The sequence below is a fragment of the Anomaloglossus baeobatrachus genome, chromosome 10, assembly GCF_048569485.1.
Source record: "Anomaloglossus baeobatrachus isolate aAnoBae1 chromosome 10, aAnoBae1.hap1, whole genome shotgun sequence".
Classification (NCBI taxonomy): Eukaryota; Metazoa; Chordata; class Amphibia; order Anura; family Aromobatidae; genus Anomaloglossus; species Anomaloglossus baeobatrachus.
The window spans coordinates 28546954-28574435 of record NC_134362.1 but is presented as its reverse complement, the minus strand read 5'-3'; the positions used below and the strand labels follow the sequence as shown (position 1 = coordinate 28574435).

At 48.1% G+C, this 27482-nt stretch overlaps 1 protein-coding gene across 8 annotated transcripts in view; it reads left to right on the top strand.

Moving 5' to 3' along the window:
* The first annotated feature begins 9394 nt into the window (after positions 1–9394).
* Positions 9395–27482, top strand: part of PTPN5 (protein tyrosine phosphatase non-receptor type 5) — a 95994-nt gene continuing 77906 nt past the window's right edge. For 6 of the 8 annotated variants that reach the window (XM_075326584.1, XM_075326583.1, XM_075326576.1 and 3 more), the window contains exon 1: positions 9476–9607. The gene's annotated coding sequence lies outside the window, so the exon portion shown is untranslated. Of the gene's footprint in view, positions 9418–9475; positions 9608–27482 lie in introns of those variants that run through there. The other 2 variants (XM_075326577.1, XM_075326581.1) reach the window with 2 other exon arrangements.

Below are 27482 nucleotides of genomic sequence, written 5' to 3'. Positions count from 1 at the left end.
GGTGGTATTAATCAGCTATGGGCCAGTGGTATTAATCAGCTATGGGCCAGTGGTATTAATCAGCTATGGTATGGTGGTATTAATCAGCTATGGTATGGTGCTATTAATCATCTATGGTCCAGTGGTATTAATCAGCTATGGTATGGTGGTATTAATCAGCTATGGTATGGTGGTATTAATCACTTATGGTCCGGTGGTATTAATCAGCTATGGGCCAGTGGTATTGATCAGCTATGGGCCAGTGGTATTAATCAGCTATGGTATGGTGGTATTAATCACCTATGGTATGGTGCTATTAATCATCTATGGTCCAGTGGTATTAATCATCTATGGTCCAGTGGTATTAATCAGCTATGGTATGGTGGTATTAATCAGCTATGGTCCGGTGGTATTAATCACCTATGGTCCGGTGGTATTAATCAGCTATGGGCCAGTGGTATTAATCAGCTATGGTATGGTGGTATTAATCACCTATGGTATGGTGCTATTAATCATCTATGGTCCAGTGGTATTAATCAGCTATGGTATGGTGGTATTAATCAGCTATGGTCCGGTGGTATTAATCACCTATGGTCCGGTGGTATTAATCAGCTATGGGCCAGTGGTATTAATCAGCTATGGGCCAGTGGTATTAATCAGCTATGGTATGGTGGTATTAATCAGCTATGGTATGGTGGTATTAATCACCTATGGTATGGTGCTATTAATCATCTATGGTCCAGTGGTATTAATCAGCTATGGTATGGTGGTATTAATCAGCTATGGTATGGTGCTATTAATCAACTATGGTATGGTGGTATTAATCACCTATGGTCCGGTGGTATTAATCAGCTATGGGCCAGTGGTATTAATCAGCTATGGGCCAGTGGTATTAATCAGCTATGGTATGGTGGTATTAATCACCTATGGTATGGTGCTATTAATCATCTATGGTCCAGTGGTATTAATCAGCTATGGTGGTACTAATCAGCTATGGTATGGTGGTATTAATCAGCTATTGTATGGTGCTATTAATCAGCTATGGTATGGTGCTATTAATCAACTATGGTATGGTGGTATTAATCACCTATGGTCCGGTGGTATTAATCAGCTATGGGCCAGTGGTATTAATCAGCTATGGGCCAGTGGTATTAATCAGCTATGGTATGGTGGTATTAATCACCTATGGTATGGTGCTATTAATCATCTATGGTCCAGTGGTATTAATCAGCTATGGTATGGTGGTATTAATCACCTATGGTCCAGTGGTATTAATCAGCTATGTTATGGTGGTATTAATCAGCTATGGTATGGTGGTATTAATCACCTATGGTATGGTGCTAGTAATCATCTATGGTCCAGTGGTATTAATCAGCTATGGTATGGTGGTATTAATCACCTATGGTATGGTGGTATTAATCAGCTATGGTATGGTGCTATTAATCAACTATGGTATGGTGGTATTAATCACCTATGGTCCGGTGGTATTAATCAGCTATGGGCCAGTGGTATTAATCAGCTATGGGCCAGTGGTATTAATCAGCTATGGTATGGTGGTATTAATCACCTATGGTATGGTGCTATTAATCATCTATGGTCCAGTGGTATTAATCAGCTATGGTATGGTGGTATTAATCAGCTATGGTATGGTGGTATTAATCAGCTGTGGTATGGTGGTATTAATCACCTATGGTCCGGTGGTATTAATCAGCTATGGGCCAGTGGTATTAATCAGCTATGGGCCAGTGGTATTAATCAGCTATGGTATGGTGGTATTAATCAGCTATGGTATGGTGGTATTAATCACCTATGGTATGGTGGTATTAATCATCTATGGTCCAGTGGTATTAATCAGCTATGGTATGGTGGTATTAATCAGCTATGGTATGGTGGTATTAATCAGCTATGGTATGGTGGTATTAATCAGCTATGGTATGGTGGTATTAATCACCTATGGTCCGGTGGTATTAATCAGCTATGGGCCAGTGGTATTAATCAGCTATGGTATGGTGGTATTAATCACCTATGGTATGGTGCTATTAATCATCTATGGTCCAGTGGTATTAATCAGCTATGGGCCAGTGGTATTAATCAGCTATGGTATGGTGGTATTAATCGCCTATGGTATGGTGCTATTAATCATCTATGGTCCAGTGGTATTAATCAGCTATGGTATGGTGGTATTAATCAGCTATGGTATGGTGGTATTAATCACCTAGGGTCCAGTGGTATTAATCAGCTATGGTATGGTGGTATTAATCAGCTATGGTATGGTGGTATTAATCAGCTATGGTATGGTGGTATTAATCAGCTATGGTATGGTGGTATTAATCAGCTATGGTATGGTGGTATTAATCAGCTATGGTATGGTGGTATTAATTCACTATGGTCCAGTGGTATTAATCAGCTATGGTATGGTGGTATTAATCAGCTATGGTATGGTGGTATTAATCACCTATGGTATGGTGCTATTAATCATCTATGGTCCAGTGGTATTAATCAGCTATGGTATGGTGGTATTAATCAGCTATGGTATGGTGGTATTAATCACCTATGGTATGGTGCTATTAATCATCTATGGTCCAGTGGTATTAATCAGCTATGGTATGGTGGTATTAATCAACTATGGTATGGTGGTATTAATCACCTATGGTATGGTGCTATTAATCAACTATGGTATGGTGGTATTAATCAGCTATAGTCCAATGGTATTAATCAGCTATGGTCCAGTGGTATTAATCAGCTATGGTATGGTGGTATTAATCAGCTATGGTATGGTGCTATTAATCAACTATGGTATGGTGGTATTAATCAGCTATGGTATGGTGCTATTAATCAACTATGGTATGGTGGTATTAATCAGCTATAGTCCAATGGTATTAATCAGCTATGGTTTGGTAGTATTAATCATCTATGGTACTGTGGTATTATTTACAGTATTGTCGCAATATTTAGTAACAGAATAATAGTATTTTTCAGTTAATGTAAGGTTTAGTGGAAATACTAATAGGGAATGTATCAGAAAATGACATATTTAAATCATTTGTTTGTCAAGTGTAATTATATACACTTTTTATAATGTTTTTCTTTAATTTTTCATATCACTTAATTTTATTTTTTATTTTTCTTCAATCTATCTGTTTTCGTCCTGGGCACTGAGCTCCTTTATAGACGGGCACGTCCTGTTCTCTACAGATGACTTCTCTGCAGTTATTTCAATATCATCACAGACAGGATTACAATGAAGGATGACACCTCTATTTACAGCAGGTAACACAGGACCCATCATTCACAATAGGTGGTGTCACAGCTCACCTCCTCCTTTTCTCCCTTTTTGCCAAGAATACAGCATGCCTAGAAAATAATTCTATAGAAATCAATGAGTCAGAGCCAGTCTATTGCTTCCTATGTGCGTGTGACTGCTGTACAGATCAGGGAGTATCAGTATAGTACTTGAGTGGGTATATATATGGATGCAAAAATAAAAAATAAATAAATATTAAAAATAAAGAAAAAGTTCTAAAAATAAAATCCATATTTTTCTGATAACACGTTCCCCTTAAAAACTTTAAGAAACAGTTTAGTGGTTTTATTTAGTAAAAGTCTGGCGGCATTATCCAGTCTTGGTATTGTATTGCACATGGGCATGCAAAAGATGACAAAGGACATTTTTTTAGAGGATGCTGAAACTGTAACGTGGCTACAGCTGTAGAGCAGCGAGTCTCAGTGGATATCACACAGAATCCTTCCCTCAGCAGATGATGCTAAATGTACTCTCTCACTTTGGAAGAATTATGGCAACAATACAAGCACTTACCAGTCATTATTGATCATTTCAATAAATTTGCAGTGGCAGTTACTACAGATACATGAAGGAAGTGGCGCTAAATTACTGGTGTTTTCCACTCTTCTTAATGTGCAAAGAAATGGGTGCTTCCATCACTCTGAATTGTAGGATGCAATTTTATGCCAAAAATTGGTAAAATAGGCGCCTCCAACCTGGAGAGAAATTTAAGGTACAAGAGAAGTATGCAATAGAGAGTATGACTTGGTAGCTCAGCCAAAGGTCCTGTCACATGCCGTTTGGTGCAAAACTTGCCGAATCTCATGGCAGTATCTGGCACTGTTCACATGGTCACAGGTTCACAGGTCCTCTGGGGCTTCTGCAGGCTCAGACATCGACCAGCTATGTGTTCATTAGTGATCAGGCTGGCAGGGGTTAATCTCTCCTAGCCTGCGGTTTACCGCTAGGATAACATGTTATCACTTATCACAGCTTCTCCCCTTTTTTTAGAGATGGTGGAAACTGACTTCCTGTGCCGATTATAGCATTAAGAGATACTGGTTCATGTGCTGTTGTGACCCAGTACTGGTGAACTACTGAGTGCTGTTTGGTGTGTTATGAGAATTCTCTTGTCGTCTATTATCTCCCTCCCTGCTCTTTATTTCCTCCTGATCATGTATTGTCTAATACCTCTGTGTGTGATTGCTGTGAGTTAGTGTCATTTCCTCACCAGTATCTGCTCCTGCGATAACTGCTTCGGTCACTAGGTGCCGCCATATTTCTATCATAGACTGTGCTGGTGATAGGAGAGGAGTCGGTGCCAGTGGCTCTGGTAGGCACAAGCTCCGCTCATCCACTAAGCTGGGTTTCCCTTGGACCTGCAGTACCACCGGCTGACTGTAGGTGGCATGTGTCTTCCAGCTGAAATTACCACAGTTCAGCTACAGCAAATGGGAAGACACCACACCTTTTTATTCCTCCTGTCTGCTGGTCCCAGCCAGATATAGTTTTGTTTCCCTCTAGTGTCTGGTTCCTGTCCTGTTCTGACTATTGATCCCCGTGTTTGACCCCTGAGTGCTCTCTGACTACTCTCCTGCCTGCCGTTTTTGTACCTCGTTGCCATCTCTAGTTTTGACCTCTGCCTGATTTCCTGACTACGCTCCTGACTGCCTTTTTTGTCCCTTTTTCTGCCTCCTGGTTTTGACCCTGCCTGATGACTGCTTTTTCCTGGATTGCAGCCTTCCATAGGCAGCGATCTCCTGGACCGTGTGTAATTGCAAATCCCTGTACAGGGGTTAAAGGGTTTCAGGGTTCTTGAGATCCTGCCGACTTGATGGCTAGCCCTAGTATGTCCGTGACAGATATCCTGAGTCTATGGTCAAGGGCAGACATTACAATTAAGGGGGCTTTACACGCAACGACATCGCTAACAAGATGTCATTGGGGTCACGGAATTCGTGACACACATCCGGCCTCGTTAGCAACGTCGTTGCGGGTGACACGTACGAGCGACCGCTAACGATCAAAAATACTCACTTGATCGTTGACACGTCGTTCAAATCCCAAATATCGTTGATGGTGCAGGACGTAGGTTGTTTGTCGTTCCTGAGGCAGCACACATCGCTACGTGTGACACCCCAGGAACGACGAACAACACCGTACCTGCGTCCTCCGGCAACGAGGTGGGCGTCACTTTCATTCGGCTGCTCTCCGCCCCTCCGCTTCTATTGGACGCCTGCCATGTGACGTCGCTGTGACGCCGCACGAACCGCCCCCTTAGAAAAGAGGCAGTTGGCCGGCAAGAGCGACATCGTTAAGCAGGTAAGTTCGTGTGACGAGTCCTAGCGATATTGTGCGCCACGGGCAGCGATTTCCCGTGACGCACAAATGACGGGGGTGGGTGCTTTCACGAGCGACATCGCTAGCAATGTTGCTGCATGTAAAGCAGCCTTTAGAGTTTTGCTTTCCCTGTTTATCTATTTGTGTGGGTTTAACCACTCCTGTCCCGGCCCTCCCCTGGGGTATTAGAGCAGGTCTGGCCAGGAGCAGGGCTAGGTTGGTGGTCCAGACCTCTTCACCATCAGAAATACCTCTGGAACAAAGGACAGCTAGGGTCCCCTAGCCTGAGGGACAGTCTAAAAGTTCCTGGTTATCCACTTATACCTCATGACAGGTCCACCAACTTTCAGTATTTGAGGAAAAATCAAAGGGATCCAAGGTCCGATCTGAACTGAAGATCAGAATATACCTTGGCCATGTACGTTGGTGAACCGACAGCTGGCGGTTTTACTCCCATGCCAACCACAGAAGAATAGTGGGAACTCGGATAGATGAGGGAAATTAAGGTGCTCCCTGCATCCTCTGAGAAAGCAGCAGTTGAAAACTGTTGCCTTGAAAAACAAGGTGCAACAATATCAAAGGCCCAACTATGGAAAGCTGTCCCCAATGTGATGTACTCTGGGGTTGTTTCACTGGAAGATAAAAAAATGGGAAAGACAGTGTAAGCTGTGCATATGGCAATGATGACCCATGGCTTTCTGTACTGGTAGAGAGTGGCTCCTCTGTCACCCACCGAGGGACTGAGGTGGAGATAGATGGATGCCTAGGTGCAAAAAACTCTGTGGCCATACAAGACAACGATGTCCCCCATATTCTCTAACTATGCAAAGATTGAACCAAGTGTGTGCAGTGGGAAGTTAAGTGTTGTCTCCAAATAACCAATTGCCAGACAGACCAGGGTGACTAGTTGACAGAGAAAGCTGCCCTATAAGAGCAATATGGCCGACAATGTGTAACACCAGAGTCTACGTCTTTATATTCGTCGGCGTTCCGGTCCTTTCCTGTGCATATGCCAGAGCGTTCATCTTTCCCCCTGCCTAACAGGGACACCTATGCTGCTACCTTGTCTGCTGCATGCTTGTCCTTGTTGGTGCGCTCATGCTGCATGGTCCCCTGCTCTCCTGCAAGGTGATCCTTGTAATGCATGGTCGTTTTCTCTCTCGCATGGCTGCCCATGGGTTACAAGGTCCTCTGCATTCCTGCATGGTCATCCTCGTACTGCGTTGTCCTCTGCTCTCCTACATGTCCACCCATGGGTTACATGGTCCTCTGCACTCCTGCATGGCCGACCACGTGTGTCTCGGTTTCCTGTACTGCTGCACGGCCGTCCACGTGTGTCTAGATCCCCCGCTCTCCCTCATGGCCACTCACGTGCTGCGTGGTTCTTTATATTCCTACATATCTATCTTAGTGCTGTATGATCCTCTGCTCTCCCGCAGTGCTACCCACGGGCTGCGTGGTCCTCTGCTCTCCCGCATGGCCGCACATAGGTTGTGGGGTCCTCTGCACTCTTGCACTGCTGCCCACGTGCATCTCGGTCCCTTGCTCTCCTACATGGTGGCCCACGTGTTGCGTGGGCCTCTGCTTTTCTGCATTGCAGCCACTTGTAGTGCGGATCCTGGTTCTCCTCTGTGGCTGCCTACGTGTTTCGGCCCCAGGCTACCTCCGAGGTCTCTAGGCCCCCAGGCATGCATTTGCGTGAGGGATTCCTGGTCACAAGCCTAGGGTGCGTACATGCTCGCTCCCTGTCTCTTTAGGGGGCAGTGCGCACCTTTAAAAGGTGCTTCCAGCCTATTGCTGGGGGCACCAGGTACTTTAGGCTCCCTCCCCTGTTGGGAGCAGCCTGAGCAACTCATTAGGTTTCTAACTAGCTCTGTCATTTTGGTCCGGCCTGTTGCTCCGGTCTGCCTGTATCCAGCTCCAGTCCTGCCTGTACCTAGGTCTGTGCCTGCTGTGTTCCAGATCCTGATCAGCCTGTGTTCCAGAGTTGGTTCTGCGTACGTTCCTGGCCCATCCAGTCCTGAGTTCCTGAACCTGTTTAGCCTGTGTTCCTGTACCTGAGCTGATCCGTGTTCCTGGACCCATCAAGCCTCTGTTCCTGTCCATGTTCATGCACCAGTCCAGCCTATGTTCCTGTACCTGACCTTTTCCATGTTCCTGGACCAATCTAGCCTGTGTTTCTGTACCTGACCTATACCATGTTCCTGGACTTATCCAGTCTATGTTTCTCTCCGTGTTCCAGTACCCGTCCAGCCTTTGGTCCTGTACCTGACTTGTTTTGTGTTCTTGGACCTCTCCAGCCTTTGTTCCTGTATCCACACCTGTGTCTTGTCTGAGTCTGGTGTCTCTTGCGTCCAACGTACCCAGGTTCCAGCATAACCAGAGAACCGCATATCCAGATGGTGTATCCAGAGTCTGGTGTCTCCTGTGTCCTTCCTGTGTACCTGTTCCAGTCCTGCCTGTGTTCCTGAGTCCTCTCCTGAGTCCTGGCACCAGTGTGTATCCTGCCTGAGTCCAGTGTGTCCTGCATATCAAGGTGTCGGCATTTCCAGAGACCAGCATATTCAAGGTCCGGTGTATCCAGAGTCTGGTGTCTCCTGCATCCTGCCTGTATACCTGTTCCAGTCCTGCCTGAGTTCCTGAGTCCGTTCCTGTGTCCCAGTACCAGCCTGTATCCTGAGTTCCTGAGTCTGTCCTGCCTGAATAGTACCCATCATGTCTGTGGCTCCATTTCTGTCCTGCTGTCATCCAGCTCAGCTCTGCTCCCTCAGTCCTGGACACTGCCCTGGGAGTGGCACCTGGCGCCTAAAGGTAGCCAAGCCCAATCTCACCATCAGAGGCCATGGCGTATACCCGTTGGGCTCTCGGTTAAAGCCTTCCCATGTAAGGGTAAGCCCGGGTCCGCCTGTGGTCCAGTGGGTCTACACTTACCCACGCGCTCACATGTGACCAACCGGTGTGGAGCATGGCACAAATAAGGCAACCACTTCCTTTCCAAGAAACTGGAAATATGAAATCTGTAGCTTAGACAGCTGAACAATGAAAGAACAATGAAAAAAGGTCTTCATATTTTATTTTACCATAATCAGACAGTGAAAATCTATCAATACAAACAGGGTTCACCTGTCCCTGGCTGCAAATATGATATTATTATATACAGATGCAGCAGTGATGAATTTGCTAATATTAATATATTGGGATATGTGACCAGCTCAGCTCTGCTACACCTGATGATCTCAGCAGCTGCAGCCTTGCATTACGTCTCCACATGCGGTAAATGGACAATCATCCTAATTTGACCATTTTAATGCCTCTTTCATGGACCCTGTTGCAGGTCCGAGGCCTCGATCACTGAGTCTTCATTGATAACCCCCCCAGAACGACCGACGGGGGCCTCTGTTGTGTCCTTGGAGCTGGCAGTGATTGACAGCCACCTGGAAATAATCAATGCATCAAACATTCACTCACATCATGGCTGTAAAAGAGCATTTCACCCGGAGATTGTCAGCTCCCTGCATGGCACAGCAGTGGGCACATATTTACTGCAAGGATATCCTATGGATTAGTGGGGAATAGCATGGAGCCGGTGGCGGATATCAGCCCAGTCTGCAGTGCTGGCTACGGTTTTTCATTCATGCTTCTTTCTCTCGCCCCCCCTCCTATCTTCTCCCTATGTCTTTTTTTTCCCTATTCAGTAAAAAAAAAAAAAACACGTGTGGGTGGGCTCTGCAAGCCTTTCCTATCAATCAAGTCACTGATCTGAGAAGAAGCAGGGGGATAGAAGGGAAGAAACATAGGGGGAAGATAGCAGAGAGGTGGGTGTGTAATGGTGGTGGTGAAGGTGGGGGGGGATGATGATGGTAGGGAGGGCAGGCAATAGGAACTCGGAGGGTGTAGTATAGGACTGAGCATCCTTTTTCTAGCAGAGACTGCAGTCCTGATTCCTAAAGGATGAATCCCATTCCTGACATATGAGGATCGCACATCGGAAACTTCTCTCACAAGGTAACGTTGCCATCTGATTCCTATTATGTGCCATCCCTGCATGTATGGGGGGCTTGCATCCTCCACAACCATGTAATCCAGGTGATGCCCACTACCCCGCATGGTGCCAGTCTTGGAATATTACCTGTGGCACCATGCACTGGAGATCCTCTGTGCCATCTCTGCACTGGGATCTCATCCCTGATTAATATTAAGGTCACAGGAGATGAGATTGTCGCTTCTCCTTTACTGGTGGGGAGGGGGGGTATTGATCTGCAGGGATCAATGGGATTTTTCCTGACAGCTCAATGTATAGGGGCAGTTATAGGTTGTTTATCTGCTAACCCCTGTTTCCTATAGGAGAGCAGCCTGTATATATTCACAGGCAGCAGCTAATTGAGTATTCCCTCCACAGAGGCACCTCCGCAGTGTTGCCTTCTGCTGGTTACATGGCTCTTCTTGCTGTCGGAGAGGTGAGAATGTGGTGCAGTAAATCGCTGTATGGATGTGACATCTTTTATATATGTTATATATGACATGAAGGATTTAAAGGGCACTTATGTAGAGTTCCCAGCCCGGTGTTGCCTCTTTGCCTCTCTTTACTGTAGTTCTGGCATTTCATTCATGAACCAGGAGGCACAGGATGAACAGGGCTGTTAGTGATATATCAATATATGGTTACTAGTGAGCGCTGCTACATTGGTGGTGCATTCAACAGGATACATTGTACTTGGAAGACCTCGCATGGTACATATCATGTAAGGCAGGGGTTGGTTTCTTATGCAATGGGTAAAGTTCAATGCATGTGTCCGGTATCATCCAGGTCAGCTGTGCAATATATATGATGAGGGGGATCCTAATGCACAGTCAATGTAGTGTGTCGTCTGCCTGTCATGTAATAATGGCACATTGCTGTTTCCCTCTGGGGTAACTTTCTCCTCCTCATAAGAGCTCAGGACAACCTCCATCCTCTCCCCAGTACAACCTCCATCCTCTCCCCAGTACAACCTCCATCCTCTCCCCAGTACAACCTCCATCCTCTCCCCATTAAAACCTCCGTCCTCTCCCCTGTACAACCTCCGTCCTCTCCCCAGTACAACCTCCGTCCTCTCCCCAGTACAACCTCCATCCTCTCCCCATTAAAACCTCCATCCTCTCCCCTGTACAACCTCCGTCCTCTCCCCCCAATACAACCTCCATGCTCTCCCCATTAAAACCTCCGTCCTCTCCCCTGTACAACCTCCGTCCTCTCCCCCCAATACAACCTCCATCCTCTCCCCTGTACAACCTCCGTCCTCTCCCCTGTACAACCTCCATCGTCTCCCCATTAAAACCTCCGTCTTCTCCCCTGTACAACCTCCGTCCTCTCCCCCCAATACACCCTCCATCCTCTCTCCTGTACAACCTCCGTCCTCTCCCCCCAATACAACCTCCGTCCTCTCTCCTTTACAACCTCCGTCCTCTCCCCTGCACAACTGTGACGCCCTGGCCTATCAGGTCGTCACAAGGGTGCCGTGCAATCTGCCCTTCTGCATGGTACCCGCTCCTCCTTGGTTATGGGTCCTGTCACTTTGGTGTTGCTACCCACAGGTTTACACAAATCCTGAGGAACACTCTGTACCACACCCACCAAACACCCATTGGGCAGCCTGAGGGGAATAGGGCCACCCAGATGGAGGGCTGGTAGAAGGAGGGCAGAAGTGTCAGGGCAGTAGAGTTGTAGAGTTGTAGAGTGGAGGTGGAAGGAGAGACAGCGGTGACAGTCCAGGTCACGCTGTGGAGCTGAGCTCCTGTACCCGTCCCAGGTGCCAGACGTTGGCCTGGCCAGAAGGAGCTGGAACCCCGGTCGCAGGGGTTAGTGGCAGGGAGCACGGTGCTGCTACAGAGAGCAGGCCGGCTGCCTTGTGCTACAACCGGGCAGGGACCAGGGCACGACGGGGTACGCGGACTCTAGGCTGGGAAGTAGCTTCACGTAGCCCAGTAATTCACCCGACGGGAACGGAATCTTCAGGAACCGTTCCCCACCTGCTCCAGAATCGGGGTACTAGCGTAACGAGGGGGATAGGACTTCCCACAACCGTCCAGAAAATCCCAAATGTGAACCCTGAGAGCAAGCTCACCCTGCTAGCCACGTAGGTGAGTGGGGCCCGAAACGCTCCAAGTGTAAGGGATCCACACGTAGGACACACAGTGCCAAGGGACAAGGCTTCAGGCCAACAGGCAACACCAAGAGGACACGGACCCAGCGTGCCCATTCAAGGACCACAGAGTGGTCAAGAGTTTGGTTTACCTGGTGTCAGCGTCAGTGACTTTGGACTGTGTGAGTACACGTAACCCCCTTGCAGCCGACGGGTTCCCCACGCCATTCATCACAGGACCCCGGGACACCACTCCCCTGCCCACGGAGGGTTTAACACGCACCAGCATCCCCGGGCTTCCCAAAACCGGCAGCGGTGGTCCGTCACGTTACCACACACCGTGGGTGGCGTCACGAACATTATGCCAAAACCACAAACAATTCCCCCCTTTATTGAGTGGCCGCACGACCCCCGGGTCCGGAGACCCCTCTAGCCACTGCGGATCCGGATCCGAGCAGCCCAGCTGCTGGCACGGGGGCGGCACACAACCTCCGTCCTCTCCCCCCAGTACAACCTCTGTCCTCTCGCCAGTACAACCTCTGTCCTCTCGCCAGTACAACCTCTGTCCTCTCGCCAGTACAACCTCGGTCCTCTCGCCAGTACAACCTCGGTCCTCTCGCCAGTACAAACTCTGTCCTCTCGCCAGTACAACCTCTGTCCTCTCGCCAGTACAACCTCTGTCCTCTCGCCAGTACAATCTCGGTCCTCTCGCCAGTACAACCTCGGTCCTCTCGCCAGTACAACCTCGGTCCTCTCGCCAGTACAACCTCGGTCCTCTCGCCAGTACAACCTCGGTCCTCTCGCCAGTACAACCTCGGTCCTCTCGCCAGTACAACCTCGGTCCTCTCGCCAGTACAACCTCGGTCCTCTCGCCAGTACAACCTCGGTCCTATCGCCAGTACAACCTCAGTCCTCTCGCCATTACAACCTCGGTCCTCTCGCCAGTACAACCTCGGTCCTCTCGCCAGTACAACCTCGGTCCTCTCGCCAGTACAACCTCGGTCCTCTCGCCAGTACAACTTCGGTCCTCTCGCCGGTACAACCTCTGTCCTCTCGCCAGTACAACCTCTGTCCTCTCCCCAGTACAACCTCCACAGTATAACCTCTTCATCCCATTAATGAACATCTCATTGGGAAATTTGTTACTCTGCATATAGGGACAGTTGCTCAGTATAACTTCCATAGTATATATAGGTGAGTACTTAGTATCTCTTCCACAAACCGTTGGACATATACATCAGAAGCATGCGTCGAGAATTATTGCCAAAGAATACCTCCGACAGTTCAGAAAAAAGTATGAAAAAATACAACGCTCATCCTTCGATATATGGACTATTAGGGATCCCTGTATTACTTTACCTCCTATTAATTTGTTTGGCTTTACGCTTCTTTGGCCGAATGAACCCTAAGCAATATTATTGGATTAGATGCCTCTATTGATAAGTTTGTGGCAGGGAATTAGAGCAGCCCTCACTCCAACTTAGAAGTTTCTGGGATTCAGTTGATGTCTGGTGAGAATAGAAGAAATACACAAGGTTGTGATTTCCAACAATCTCAAGAGGGTTCTGGAGTGTTCATATATTTATACTGTGCATGAATATAGGCAATCTGTACATAACTTTAGGTGGTTCATACAAAATAGCAAATAGTAGAATTGATAGTTGTATAGGGTGGCATGGGGCGAGGAGTTGACTCCGGACACCCAAGCAAGCTACATGAACTTGCTGGTCCTGGCTGGGTGTGTGGACTTTGCACATCAGATAGTGGGCACATATCTTCCAGCACGTTTCAATTGTACAAGGCATGTTTAGACATCGTCTCAGTTCCTACTGGTTTCTTCAGATCTTTCTGGTCCTGTGAGGTCCAGTACAACCCCGCACAATGCCACAGTACAGTTTGTGATGGTCACCTTCACTTCCAACGATTCCACGTCCAGTCTCCATAAGGATCCTGTAATGAATAAAGAAAAGCCTTGTGCTCCTGGACACTTGGGGGAAAACTTCTTGGGTAGTCGACTACGTTCACACGCCAGTAAGGATACCCAGTTACCTTGACGGTCAAGGGGCCTGGCTACTAGAGTCCTCCAGATATTACTGTCTGGGGCAGCTCTGTTTGAACAGTCGAGCCTTGTTTTCACTCAGTCTTTTAGTCAATACTAAAGGTTCATGCTATCTCGTCTCCTTTGCTGCCACAAGTCACCCACTGTATGCGACCCTCACCACCAACTGCCTATATGTCTGTCACTTTTTCTCACTAGGTCTTCACTCTCTACTCAACTGACTCTTCTAGAATGAGCATTCACTTACCCTATCAAATAACCCCTCCCATTGTGGACTAGTCCCAACACTTAACTATTACTTAACCTATATTCTGATATCTTCCTAAACAAGTGCTATGCCATACATTATCACATACAATGCTTATTATACACTATACCTTTACATTATACATTACAATGGAACATATTACAATAAATAACATTACATCACAATTCACATTACGCAATATTTACAAAAGATGCAAGACATTATTTACATTACACTTCATGACAATACGATGATGCGATTGGTGCCTTCAGAGGTAGGAACGCTACTACAACATTCCACTACTCTTACATTCCTCCTCTCTTTAACAATGGTCGTCCTCAACCATTCGGACAACTCTAAGACACAAATGAATGCCACGTAAAACCCAAATAACAAGCTCTTTTCCAGAGGATAGATGTGTCCTCTTCCCTTGTGGTCAGCATGGACCTAGTCCCACTAGGTTGGGACACCGGAACCAAATAGTTTAAGGGCTCTCAGGCCAAAACAACAGTGGCCCCACTCATCCGTGGGCACAGCCCTTTTGCCTTCAACCCAGTTGGGACATCAGGATGTATATCCCCCTTCCAAACCAACAATAGTCGTCTTCCAAGGACACAGTCCATGAGGGACAAAGTCCATGGTCGGATATGGGCAAAGTCCATAATGGGTGTTTAGGACAATGTGCATTATGGGAGGAAGGTAGGGCGCAGTCCATGAGGGGATGGTGCAAATTCCAGGTCTGGTTGGGCAAAGTTCATAGTGAAGGGTGCAGAACCCTTTCACTGCTCAAAGTTCCAGAATCCAGCAGGTGGATGCGCAACGTGCGCAATTAGACATAGGAGGGGAAAACAATTTCTGCTGTCCGCGGCCAACATCAAGGAATCCTGTATTTGAGGCCAGTCAGGGACTTGGCAATTGTCCTAGTTGTGGGTACAAGCAGATGCAACCAAGGTCTGCAAGCATCCAACTTAACTTATTAAATATTCTTTGGCACCCACCCTTCACCTCAAGGTCATTCGTCTCTGACAGCTCTCTTGAAGGGCATCCATGGGCCGTAGAAATGGTACCAATGATAAGCGAATGTAGAATTTCCATGCATCAGGCCAAACCCAAACTGTCCACGTGCCCATTCAACTTCAAGAATGTCACCCGGAGATCCTTTCCAAATGGACTTCCGGACTGATACATGTGCCCAACCTACACCTTCCCTTGTTCTAAAGAGACACTATGACCAGTTCCAAACTCCCGTTTGAAGCTGCGTCCGCCCAGTGGGTTGTACCAAAGAACCAATCCGCTAGAAGTCAACAATTGGTACTGCTTGGTCAATGAAGTGGGACGCCAAAATCTTAGGTCAGTGGGTTGGTCCATGGGTCCTCTTCTTCCATCTGGACATTCCTCGCATACCAGGGCAGGGTGTGGAGAACAGGAAGCGGCGGCAAGTGTTAGCTATGTGTCACATGTATGATCTGAACAGGCTTAATTAAGGTGAAATAATGCACTTTATCAGTCATTTCCCACAATCCCCTATGGCTCAAGGTTAATTACGTATTTGATCAGGACTATCTATAGATAGTCCTCCTTAACACGCATTGTGCAAAAATGCCATGTGTGAATGTGCCCTATCCCACAATGAGTATTTTTTGAGTTTTTGATGTTACAGATTTTCTGCACTTATTTGCTAAATTAAGCTACATTTTACTTTATTCCATTGCGTATTTGACTGTTTTTATTGTTTTTGACTCTGCAGTTTTTTTGTCTCTTTTTGGTGTGTCGCGTTTTTTAAAGCTGCTTTTGTTTTTGATACTTCTTTTTATTTGGCGTGAACAAAACTTTCTTGATACAGTCATGTGTGCTTTACGTGCGTTTTTGGTGCATTTCCAGGATTTTACCTGCAGAAATGAAAAGTACGGGGAAATTCCGCACATAATACTCAGCATATCCGCAAGAGATATTGGCGTTGCGGATTTGAAACGCACCGCAGGACAGTTTACGTTGAGTTAAAAAAGAAGCGCAGTGGGAAGGAGATTTCCATAAATCCCATCCACTTTGCTAGAACTGTAAGCTTTTTTTTCAGCAAGAAAAACTGCAAGGAAAAAAAAAGCAGCGTGTGCACAGCAAGTCACTATTTTCATAGACTTTTCTGAGATGTTTTTTCCTTGCTTTTATTGATTAAAAGAAGCAAGGAAAAAACGCTAGAAAAAAAAAAAACAACGAGGGCACAACGTAGTGAAAATGTGCAGCATCAAAAACTCATGGTGTGAATGTACCGCCCCGCACTTGGCCGCAGCCGATCCGCTCTGCTTCGGGCTCGTTCGATGGGTGTCTCGAGCGCCTCCGGACCCGGGGGTCACTTCGCTCTGAAAGGAGGCTGGCGCTACGTGTAGGGATTTCGGTGGAGAAGGTTCACGACCGAGGCCGTGGCGTTTAGGGATGTAAGTTCGTGATGCCACCCACGGGTTGTGGTGAATGTGGACACCACCGCTGCCGTTAACTAGGCTCCCGGGGACGGTGTTGTGCAGCCTGGTGTTGACCCCTCTGTGGGCAGGGGATGATGGTCCCGGGGCCCGGTGGTTGTGAGGTGCGAGCGGGATGGTGCGGTGTGGTGCGCGGCCCGAGGGCACTGTTGTACTCACTATGACAGATACACCGGACTCTCTGGTAAACCAAAAAGGATGGTGGTCGGTGCCCGCAGCCGGCTGCGCTTTGCCCCTTACTCAGGTTGGTGACTCCAGCCTTTCTCCTGCACCTCTGTGGTAGAACTTGACTGCCTATGCTTCAGCAACGGTAGTCCGCTCCCCGGCTTTGTGTGTCAGGGAACCCGTTTGCCTGCAGGCGCTGGCCCGTGGGATCTCTCTGCCTGTGCGGTGGCTTTCTATCCCTCTCGGTGGGCTGTTGCCGTCTTTCGGGTCTTGGGACGGGAAAGGACCTGAGGTCCAGACCTCAATCAGTGAATTCGACATGGTCCAGTGGCTTCTGGACATCGTTCAGGGTCTTAATACCCCTCCCGGTGCTCCGGTTTCCAGTTGGTTCCCCTATTCGGTACCGGCGGGCCACTACCCTGTCCCGGTCCCTTACGGTTCCACAAACCGTCTTCCCGACTCCTGCAGGCGGCAACCACCATCTGCCTCCTGGTCACAGGGTATCTGGGCTCCTACCCAGATCCCTGGCAGATGTTGACAGTGCTACTGCTCTCTTTCACCTCCAGAACTCGTCTGCCTGTGTTTTTCCCGCCTCAGGCTCTCCGAACTCCTCGGAGGGCGTGGCCAACCGCCTGTCTCCGCCCCCGGGTGTGAACGTCAAGACCTGAGAGGGGTGACTCAGGGTTTTTAGGTTGGCTGGTTAAACCTTTTTAGGGGCTGGTGTTTGTGCAGGGGGTCTACCTGTGACTACCTGGCTAGTCCAGGGTGTCACATGAAGGTAACCTTACAGGGATAAATACATTGGACTCCTTTTTCTGATGGTCATCCGGTCTCATTCCTATGTACATTGTCAGTACCGTAGATGTCTCTGAAACTCGTAGGGTTTGTTGATATCCCTTATAATATTTCATGGCAGCTTTCCTCATATCACGAGGCTCAGGCCCTGACCTACTGACCTACCTCGGGTCAGTCGCCTCCCTGTTGGGGGACAGATCGGACCAAGGTCTAAACTGTTCTGTTTATCTTCTGTCTAAACCAGTTTGGTTCCCTTCATGATAAACCAATCTGCAGAGATCCCGAGGGCCGAGCTCCAGGAGACGTCTTACACGCTGTGACATTTCATCCTTGATGAGGACACAAACAATTTTAGACGTTGGACGGTGGAAGCCAATTTTCTTTTTTTTTTTTTTTTTTCTTTTCTTTTAAAGGCTCCAGTTATTGTCTGCCCCCTCCAGGAATATCCCCTGACTGCAGATTAACTTCACATTTATTAAATATTTGGTAAAACTTAATCAATTTGCTGAATGCACTTTTCTCACATGGGTATTTGCCATGCTCTCATCATTTTTGAAAATCTTATATTTTGGATTTTAATGGACCTTCTCTTATGCAAAAGTGCACAAATGTGAGCGCCTTCTTGGGATTTTGGGTGGGCAATGTGCCATGAATGGTTGGAGGATTGATTTATGGCAAGTTGCAAATATATTGATTCTACTTATAGTTGTGTCTCCTGTGCTGTTGACTGATCTCTCAGATATTACTATGAAGGGTGGATTTGCCAAGGGAAGAGGAGGGAAGTGCACAGCAACTGCACATTGTGCCTGAAATTGGCACATAATAAGAGAGAAATCTACCAGTGATGCAATGGTATTGGTGAGGTCCAGAAGAGCTGATAACCCCGGAGCCACAGTCTATGGGGGTGCAAACTTTCACCCCTCCACCCCTTCTGCATGCTGCCCCCACTGTAAAGTATTCAGCACCTGCAAACACACAGGTACCGCCAGAAGCTGCTTATGCGGAGCGCAAAAGGTGACGTGTATTGTCACCGGCTGCTGCACTCTGCTTTGGATCTTCCGATGGCAAGGCTTGATCACATACCGTCCCGGATTCAGCTGGACTGTCCCGATTTGAGGGCTCTGTCCCGCAGTCCCGCTGTTCACAGCTCTTGTCCCGGCTCATCATCTCAGTTCAGTGCATACATTAAATTCTCATCTGCTTGATCAAGGCTTGATCACATACCGTCCCGGATACAGCTGGACTGTCCCGATTTGAGGGCTCTCTCCCGCAGTCCCGCTGTTCACAGCTCATGTCCCGGCTCCTCCTCTCACTTCAGTGCATAAATTAAATTCTCCTCTGCTCTGGTGTCCGGGGACGGGTCAGGACTAGAACTCATGAGTTCATTGTCCATAAGCAGCATCTCAACCATTGAGCCACTGCCTATATTGAGAGGAATAGGACGATTTGGTAATCTTAACCTGTATTGCAGGCAGAGAAAGCAGAAGCAGTTTTTTCAGCTACATAGAGATATAGATGGATATATTTATAAACTGTATCTCTATGTAGCTGAAGGAAAAAGTCTGATTCTTTTGTTCCTTTAAAACTACTGTAAAGAAATGAGTAAAAAGTTACAAAAATATATATTTAGAGCACAAAACCAATGAAAAAAACCCCAATGCTCTTATACATTGCACATATACCAGCTTATGCTCTGGATCTTTTTTTTGGGCTTGCTATGTAGAGCACAGGAGCCTATGACAATTTCATCTCCGCTGCTGCACTCTGCATAGAAGATTATCACGTAATGAAAGAAGACAGGAGCGTTCATGATTCATTGCCACCTACCTTCATTATTAACATCTACTTTTACACTTTTTATAACATTAACTAAGGTTAGGGATCGGTTTAGGGTTTGGCTTAAGGTCACTTTACACGCTGCAATATCGATAGCGAGCATACCCGCTCCCGTCGGTTGTGCGTCACAAGCAATTCGCTGCCCGTGGCGCACAACATCGCTTCCACCCGTCACACAGACTTACCTTCCCTGCGACGTCGCAGTTGCCGGCGAACCGCCTCCTTTCTAAGGGGGCGGTCTGTGCGGCGTCAAAGCGACGTCACACGGCAGCCGTCCAATAGAAGCGGAGGGGCGGAGATGAGCGGGTGGAAGATCTGTCGCGGGCGGATGGGTTCCGGGAACGCCGCTCGCCTTGGGGATCGCTGGCGCTCGGGTCCGGTACTTCTGCTCCTCGGTGGCTCGAGCACGGGGCCGGACCCGGGGGCTCGAGCACCACCTCTTCGCCCACGAGTGAAAAGGGGGAAGGTTTGGTGGTGGGATGTCGGTTGTGACGCCACCCACAGGTTGTGGTGATGGTGGGCACCACCGCTGCTGGTGATGGGGTATCCCGGGAGCGATGGCGGAGAGCAGCTAAGGTGTCGACCCCTCCGTGGGTAGGGGCTGTTGTCCCGGAGCCCGGTAGGAGAGAGCGTGCTGCAGGGCGCAATGCTGTGGTGCGGTGCCTGATGGCACTGTTGTACTCACAATTGAACCACACAGTCACTGGTAAACTAGAAACTGCCGGAGTCCGCAGCCTTCGGTACGGAGGATGTTTAAGTCCCACACACGGTGCAGGAGACCCCTGTTCTTTCCCTGCAGTCAGGTGCCTCTTTCTCCACTCTTTCTTTCCTCCTCGGCCGGGAACGGGGAGTCCACTCCCCTGCAGTGATCCGGGATCTCTTTCGATACCGGCGGGCCACTACCCTGCCCCGGTCACTTCAAGTCCCTTCCTCACTAACAGTGTCGCGGGCGGGGAGGACGCCACTGCGCTGCGCTTGCTAACGCTCGGGTCCGGCGCTGCTGCGATGGCTGCTCAGTGGCTCGAGCGGTGGGCCGGATCCAGGGACTCGAGCGGCGCTCCTCGCCCGTGAGTGAAAGGGGTGGTTGGTTTGGGGAATTTAGTCCGTGACGCCACCCACGGGTTGTGGTGAAGATAGGCACCACCGCTGCTGATGACGGGGATCCCGGGAGCGATGGTAGGGAGCAGCTGAGATGTTGTTTTCCCCCTCCGTGGGTAGGGGTCGGTGGTCCCGGGGCCCGATGATGAGACGGGGAGGCAGGGTTGGTGAAGTGCAGGGTTGCAGGGACAGCGCGGCGCGGTGCCGGATGGCACGGGTGTACTCACTCAGCAAGAAAGGTACAAAGTCCTCGGTAAACCAAACGGCTGCATGGGCGGGTCCCGCAGCCGGCTGCAGTGTCTCTCCCCGGACAGGTGATGGCGGCTGTCTTTCCCTGCACCTTGATGTTCTCCTTCTGACTACTATGGATCCCCAACGGTAGTCCGCTCCCCAGTGTATGGGTACCGGAGGAGCCCGTTTGCCCGCAGGCGCTGGGCCTTGGGTCTCTAGCCTTAGGCGGTAGCTGTATACCCTCACGGTGTGGGCGGTTGCATTCAATCGGGACTTTTGCTGTTATGAAACCCCTGGGGTTCCTGTCACACTCGGATTTGACTATTGTCGGCAGCTCCAAGCCTGGTCGGGGTCCGATGGCCCTGCCTGTGTGTGCTGGGTTCACTTCGCTCCCCGGTTGGTACCGGCGGGTCGTCGCCCGACCCCGGTCTTACAGTTCCGCGTTGCTTCACCACTCCTGCAGACGGCCACCACCGTCTGCCAACCTTGCTGTCAGTGCCTGGGCCACAAACCCAGACACCCAAGTGTTTGCTCCTCTCACTTTCACCTCCTGGACTAAAACTGAAACTTTTCCCGCCTCCAGGCCTGTGAACTCCTCGGTGGGTGGGGCCAATCGCCTGACTCCGCCCCACCTGGTGTGGACATCAGACCCTGGAGGGAGGCAACAAGGGTTTTTGTTTGGCTGGTGTCCCTGTCTAATGGGGGTGGGGGTGTTTGTGTATTATCTGTGACGACCTGGCTAGGCTAGGGCGCCACAACAGCCTGTCTCGGCCCTTTTGGAGCACGCTTCTGTAGCAGCCCGGGAGCTACAACTCCGGGCTCCTCTCCTCTCCCTCTCCCCACACACTCTGCTCCAGCCCCTCCCCTCCTGCTCTGTTTAGCTCTTACACAGGGGGGGGGGTGTCTGTCCTGCTGCACTGGTGTGGAATCAGGTTACCAAGGAGGAGAATGGCCTGCACTTTGCTGGATTTTTGCAGGCTCTGTGACACCCTGGTTTTGCCAGGGCGTCACAGATCCCGCCCACCTCCTTCCTTCCTCATTGCCGGTGGACGCAGGTAAGGAGATGTTCGTCGTTCCCGGGGAGTCACACATAGCGATGTGTGGTGCCGCAGGAACGACGAACAACCAGCGGCATGCACCGCCAACGATATTATGAAAAGGAGCGACGTGTCAACGATCAACGATTTGTGACGTTTTTGCAATCGTTGATCGTCGCTCCTTGGTGTCACACGCTGCGATGTCGCTAACGGCGCCGGATGTGCGTCACAAACACCGTGACCCCGACAATATATCGTTAGCGATGTTGCAGCGTGTAAAGCACCTTTTAGAGTTCAGAGACATTTACACTGCGAGAAAAGTCGCTCTTTACACAATTATCTTGTCATGTGAACAGGCTGCTGATAACCTGACGAACAAGCAAAAGCTCGTTCGTCGGGTGAAATGATCATTCATGCAGCCATATAAACAGGACTCGCGCTGCGGAGGATCATGGTAAACTGCGCACCAAGCGATCTATTACAGATTGCTCAGTGCTCGTCGTTAACTTTGGTCTAAAAGTTTATTAATCAGCGGTCGTATAGTGCCGCAGGTCGGTCCATGTAAACAGACCCTTGGACTAGGCAGGGATCACACTAAAGTCTGCTGCTACCGTGAGCCGAGTGTCATTCCCTGTGACCTGATTGCCTCGCTTGCACAAACTTTCACAAATGATTATACAGCTATTTCAACATGGATATTCACAGTAAGTACACCAGCCTCATCAGGTCTAAGATATTTCTTTAATAATTTACGCAGTCAATATTGAGAAATCTGGTGACAAATTCTATACAAACCTCTTTGGGAATAAAACCCAAAATTACAGTAAAGGCAAATTAGTCTCTCAAAGTGTGAAATATTCACAGTAAGTACACCAGCCTCATCAGAAAATGTAAAATTCTGGCCTTGATCGGTGTTGGTTTTTGGCACTGTACATAGGGGATGCTGGTCTGCTGCAAACACTGTCAATGTCCATGACAACACTGCACCTGACAGGAGTCAGAGAGTGACAGGTTGTCAGACCCTCTCAGTGGTGCAGCCTCAGGCTTTGATCCTTCCTTTCATGTTATTATATATTTCTGGATACAGTATCTTACAGATTCCTCCCGGATTGTTCAGCACCGGCCTTATCATCACATCATGCTTCAGATGAGGATGAGACATTGTATGTTATATCCAACACAAAGAGGCGTCTTCTCATATGGTTTATGGTGTAAAAATGCAATCCATGGATATTACATTTACTGTAACAATATTATGGGGGCACTGACTGTATGTCACAATGTTATGGGGGTATTGACTGTGTAACAATGTTCTGGGGTACTGACTGTGAGTAATACACTGACTGTGTGTAACATTGTTATGGGGGTATTGACTGTAACAATGTTATGAGGGCACCGACTGCGCATAATAATATTATGAGGGCACTGACTGTGTGTAACAATGTTATGGGGGTCTTGACTCTGTGTAACATTGTTTTTGGGGTACTGACTGTAACAATGTTATGAGAGCACTGACTGTGAATAATAATATTATGAGGGCACTGACTGTGTGTAACAATGTTATGGGGCCACTGATTGTAGATGATGTTATGGGGGCAATGACTATAGATGACGATGTTATGAGGGTACTGATTATAGATCACAGTGTTATGGGGGCACTGACTGTAGATGACGATGTTATGAGGGCACTGACTGTAGATGATGATGTTATGGGGTACTGACTGTAGATGGCGATGTTATGGGGGCACTGACTGTAGATGACGATTTATGGGGTACTGACTGTAGATGACGATGTTATGGGGGCACTGACTGTAGATAATGATGTTTCAGGGCATTGATTGTAGATGATGAAGTTACGGTGGCACAGACTCTGGATGACGATGTTATGAGGTCACTGACTGCAGATGACAATGTTATGGGGGCACTGACTATAGATGATGATGTTATTGGGCACTGATGTAGATGGTGATGTTATGGGGTACTGACTATAGATGACAATGTTATGGGGCACCGACTATAGATGATGTTATGTGAGCACTGACTGTAGATGGTGTTTCAGGACACTGACTGTAGATAGTGATGTTATGGGGTACTGACTGTAGATAGTGATGTTATGGGGTACTGACTGTAGATGGTAATGTTATGGGGCACTGACTGTAGATGGTGATGTTATGGGGTACTGACTGTAGATAGTGATGTTATGGGGCACTGACTGTAGATGACGATGTTATGGGGCACTGACTGTAGATGGTGATGTTATGGGGTACTGACTGTAGATGGTGATGTTATGGGGTACTGACTGTAGATGGTGATGTTATGGGGTACTGACTGTAGATGGTGATGTTATGGGGTACTGACTGTAGATGGTGATGTTATGGGGTACTGACTGTAGATGGTGATGTTATGGGGTACTGACTGTAGATGACGATGTTATGGGGTACTGACTGTAGATGGCGATGTTATGGGGGTACTGACTATAGATGACGATGTTATGGGGTACTGACTGTAGATGACGATGTTATGGGGTACTGACTGTAGATAACGATGTTATGGGGTACTGACTGTAGATGGTGATGTTATGGGGCACTGACTGTAGATGGCGATGTTATGGGGTACTGACTGTAGATGGCGATGTTATGGGGTACTGACTGTAGATAGTGATGTTATGGGGGTACTGACTGTAGATGGTGATGTTATGGGGTACTGACTGTAGATGGTGATGTTATGGGGCACTGACTGTAGATGGTGATGTTATGGGGGTACTGACTATAGATGACGATGTTATGGGGTACTGACTGTAGATGACGATGTTATGGGGTACTGACTGTAGATAACGATGTTATGGGGTACTGACTGTAGATGGTGATGTTATGGGGCACTGACTATAGATGGTGATGTTATGGGGCACTGACTGTAGATGGTGATGTTATGGGGTACTGACTGTAGATGGTGATGTTATGGGGGTACTGACTGTAGATGGTGATGTTATGGGGCACTGACTATAGATGGTGATGTTATGGGGCACTGACTGTAGATGGCGATGTTATGGGGTACTGACTGTAGATGGCGATGTTATGGGGTACTGACTGTAGATAGTGATGTTATGGGGGCACTGACTGTAGATGGTGATGTTATGGGGTACTGTCTGTAGATGATGATGTTATGGGGTACTGACTGTAGATGGTGATGTTATGGGGTACTGACTATAGATGGCGATGTTATGGAGTACTGACTATAGATGGTGATGTTATGGGGCACTGACTGTAGATGGTGATGTTATGGGGTACTGACTGTAGATGGCGATGTTATGGGGCACTGACTGTAGATGGCGATGTTATGGGGGCACTGACTATAGATGACGATGTTATGGGGTACTGACTGTAGATGGCGATGTTATGGGGCACTGACTGTAGATGGCGATGTTATGGGGTACTGACTGTAGAAGGGGATGTTATGGGGTACTGACTGTAGATGGTGATGTTATGGGGTACTGACTGTAGATGGCGATGTTATGGGGCACTGACTGTAGATGGCGATGTTATGGGGTACTGACTGTAGATGGTGATGTTATGGGGGCACTGACTGTAGAAGGGGATGTTATGGGGTACTGACTGTAGATGGTGATGTTATGGGGCACTGACTGTAGATGACGATGTTATGAGGTACTGACTGTAGATAACGATGTTATGGGGTACTGACTGTAGATGGTGATGTTATGAGGTACTGACTGTAGATAACGATGTTATGGGGTACTGACTGTAGATGGTGATGTTATGGGGGCACTGACTATAGATGACGATGTTATGAGGTACTGACTGTAGATAACGATGTTATGGGGTACTGACTGTAGATGGTGATGTTATGGGGCACTGACTATAGATGGTGATGTTATGGGGCACTGACTGTAGATGGCGATGTTATGGGGCACTGACTGTAGATGGTGATGTTATGGGGTACTGACTGTAGATGGTGATGTTATGGGGTACTGACTGTAGATGGTGATGTTATGGGGTACTGACTGTAGATGGTGATGTTATGGGGTACTGACTGTAGATGACGATGTTATGGGGTACTGACTGTAGATGGCGATGTTATGGGGGTACTGACTATAGATGACGATGTTATGGGGTACTGACTGTAGATGACGATGTTATGGGGTACTGACTGTAGATAACGATGTTATGGGGTACTGACTGTAGATGGTGATGTTATGGGGCACTGACTGTAGATGGCGATGTTATGGGGTACTGACTGTAGATGGCGATGTTATGGGGTACTGACTGTAGATAGTGATGTTATGGGGGTACTGACTGTAGATGGTGATGTTATGGGGTACTGACTGTAGATGGTGATGTTATGGGGCACTGACTGTAGATGGTGATGTTATGGGGGTACTGACTATAGATGACGATGTTATGGGGTACTGACTGTAGATGACGATGTTATGGGGTACTGACTGTAGATAACGATGTTATGGGGTACTGACTGTAGATGGTGATGTTATGGGGCACTGACTATAGATGGTGATGTTATGGGGCACTGACTGTAGATGGTGATGTTATGGGGTACTGACTGTAGATAACGATGTTATGGGGTACTGACTGTAGATGGTGATGTTATGGGGGCACTGACTATAGATGGTGATTTATGGGGCACTGACTATAGATGGTGATGTTATGGGGCACTGACTGTAGATGACGATGTTATGGGGTACTGACTGTAGATGACGATGTTATGGGGTACTGACTGTAGATAGTGATGTTATGGGGGTACTGACTGTAGATAACGATGTTATGGGGTACTGACTGTAGATGGCGATGTTATGGGGTACTGACTGTAGATGGCGATGTTATGGGGTACTGACTGTAGATGGTGATGTTATGGGGCACTGACTGTAGATGGTGATGTTATGGGGTACTGACTGTAGATGGTGATGTTATAGGGCACTGACTGTAGATGGTGATGTTATGGGGGTACTGACTGTAGATGGTGATGTTATGGGGCACTGACTATAGATGGTGATGTTATGGGGCACTGACTGTAGATGGCGATGTTATGGGGTACTGACTGTAGATGGCGATGTTATGGGGTACTGACTGTAGATAGTGATGTTATGGGGGCACTGACTGTAGATGGTGATGTTATGGGGTACTGTCTGTAGATGATGATGTTATGGGGTACTGACTGTAGATGGTGATGTTATGGGGTACTGACTGTAGATGGCGATGTTATGGAGTACTGACTATAGATGGTGATGTTATGGGGCACTGACTGTAGATGGTGATGTTATGGGGTACTGACTGTAGATGGCGATGTTATGGGGCACTGACTGTAGATGGCGATGTTATGGGGGCACTGACTATAGATGACGATGTTATGGGGTACTGACTGTAGATGGCGATGTTATGGGGCACTGACTGTAGATGGCGATGTTATGGGGTACTGACTGTAGAAGGGGATGTTATGGGGTACTGACTGTAGATGGTGATGTTATGGGGTACTGACTGTAGATGGCGATGTTATGGGGCACTGACTGTAGATGGCGATGTTATGGGGTACTGACTGTAGAAGGGGATGTTATGGGGTACTGACTGTAGATGGTGATGTTATGGGGCACTGACTGTAGATGACGATGTTATGAGGTACTGACTGTAGATAACGATGTTATGGGGTACTGACTGTAGATGGTGATGTTATGGGGTACTGACTGTAGATAGTGATGTTATGGGGTACTGACTGTAGATGGTGATGTTATGAGGTACTGACTGTAGATAACGATGTTATGGGGTACTGACTGTAGATGGTGATGTTATGGG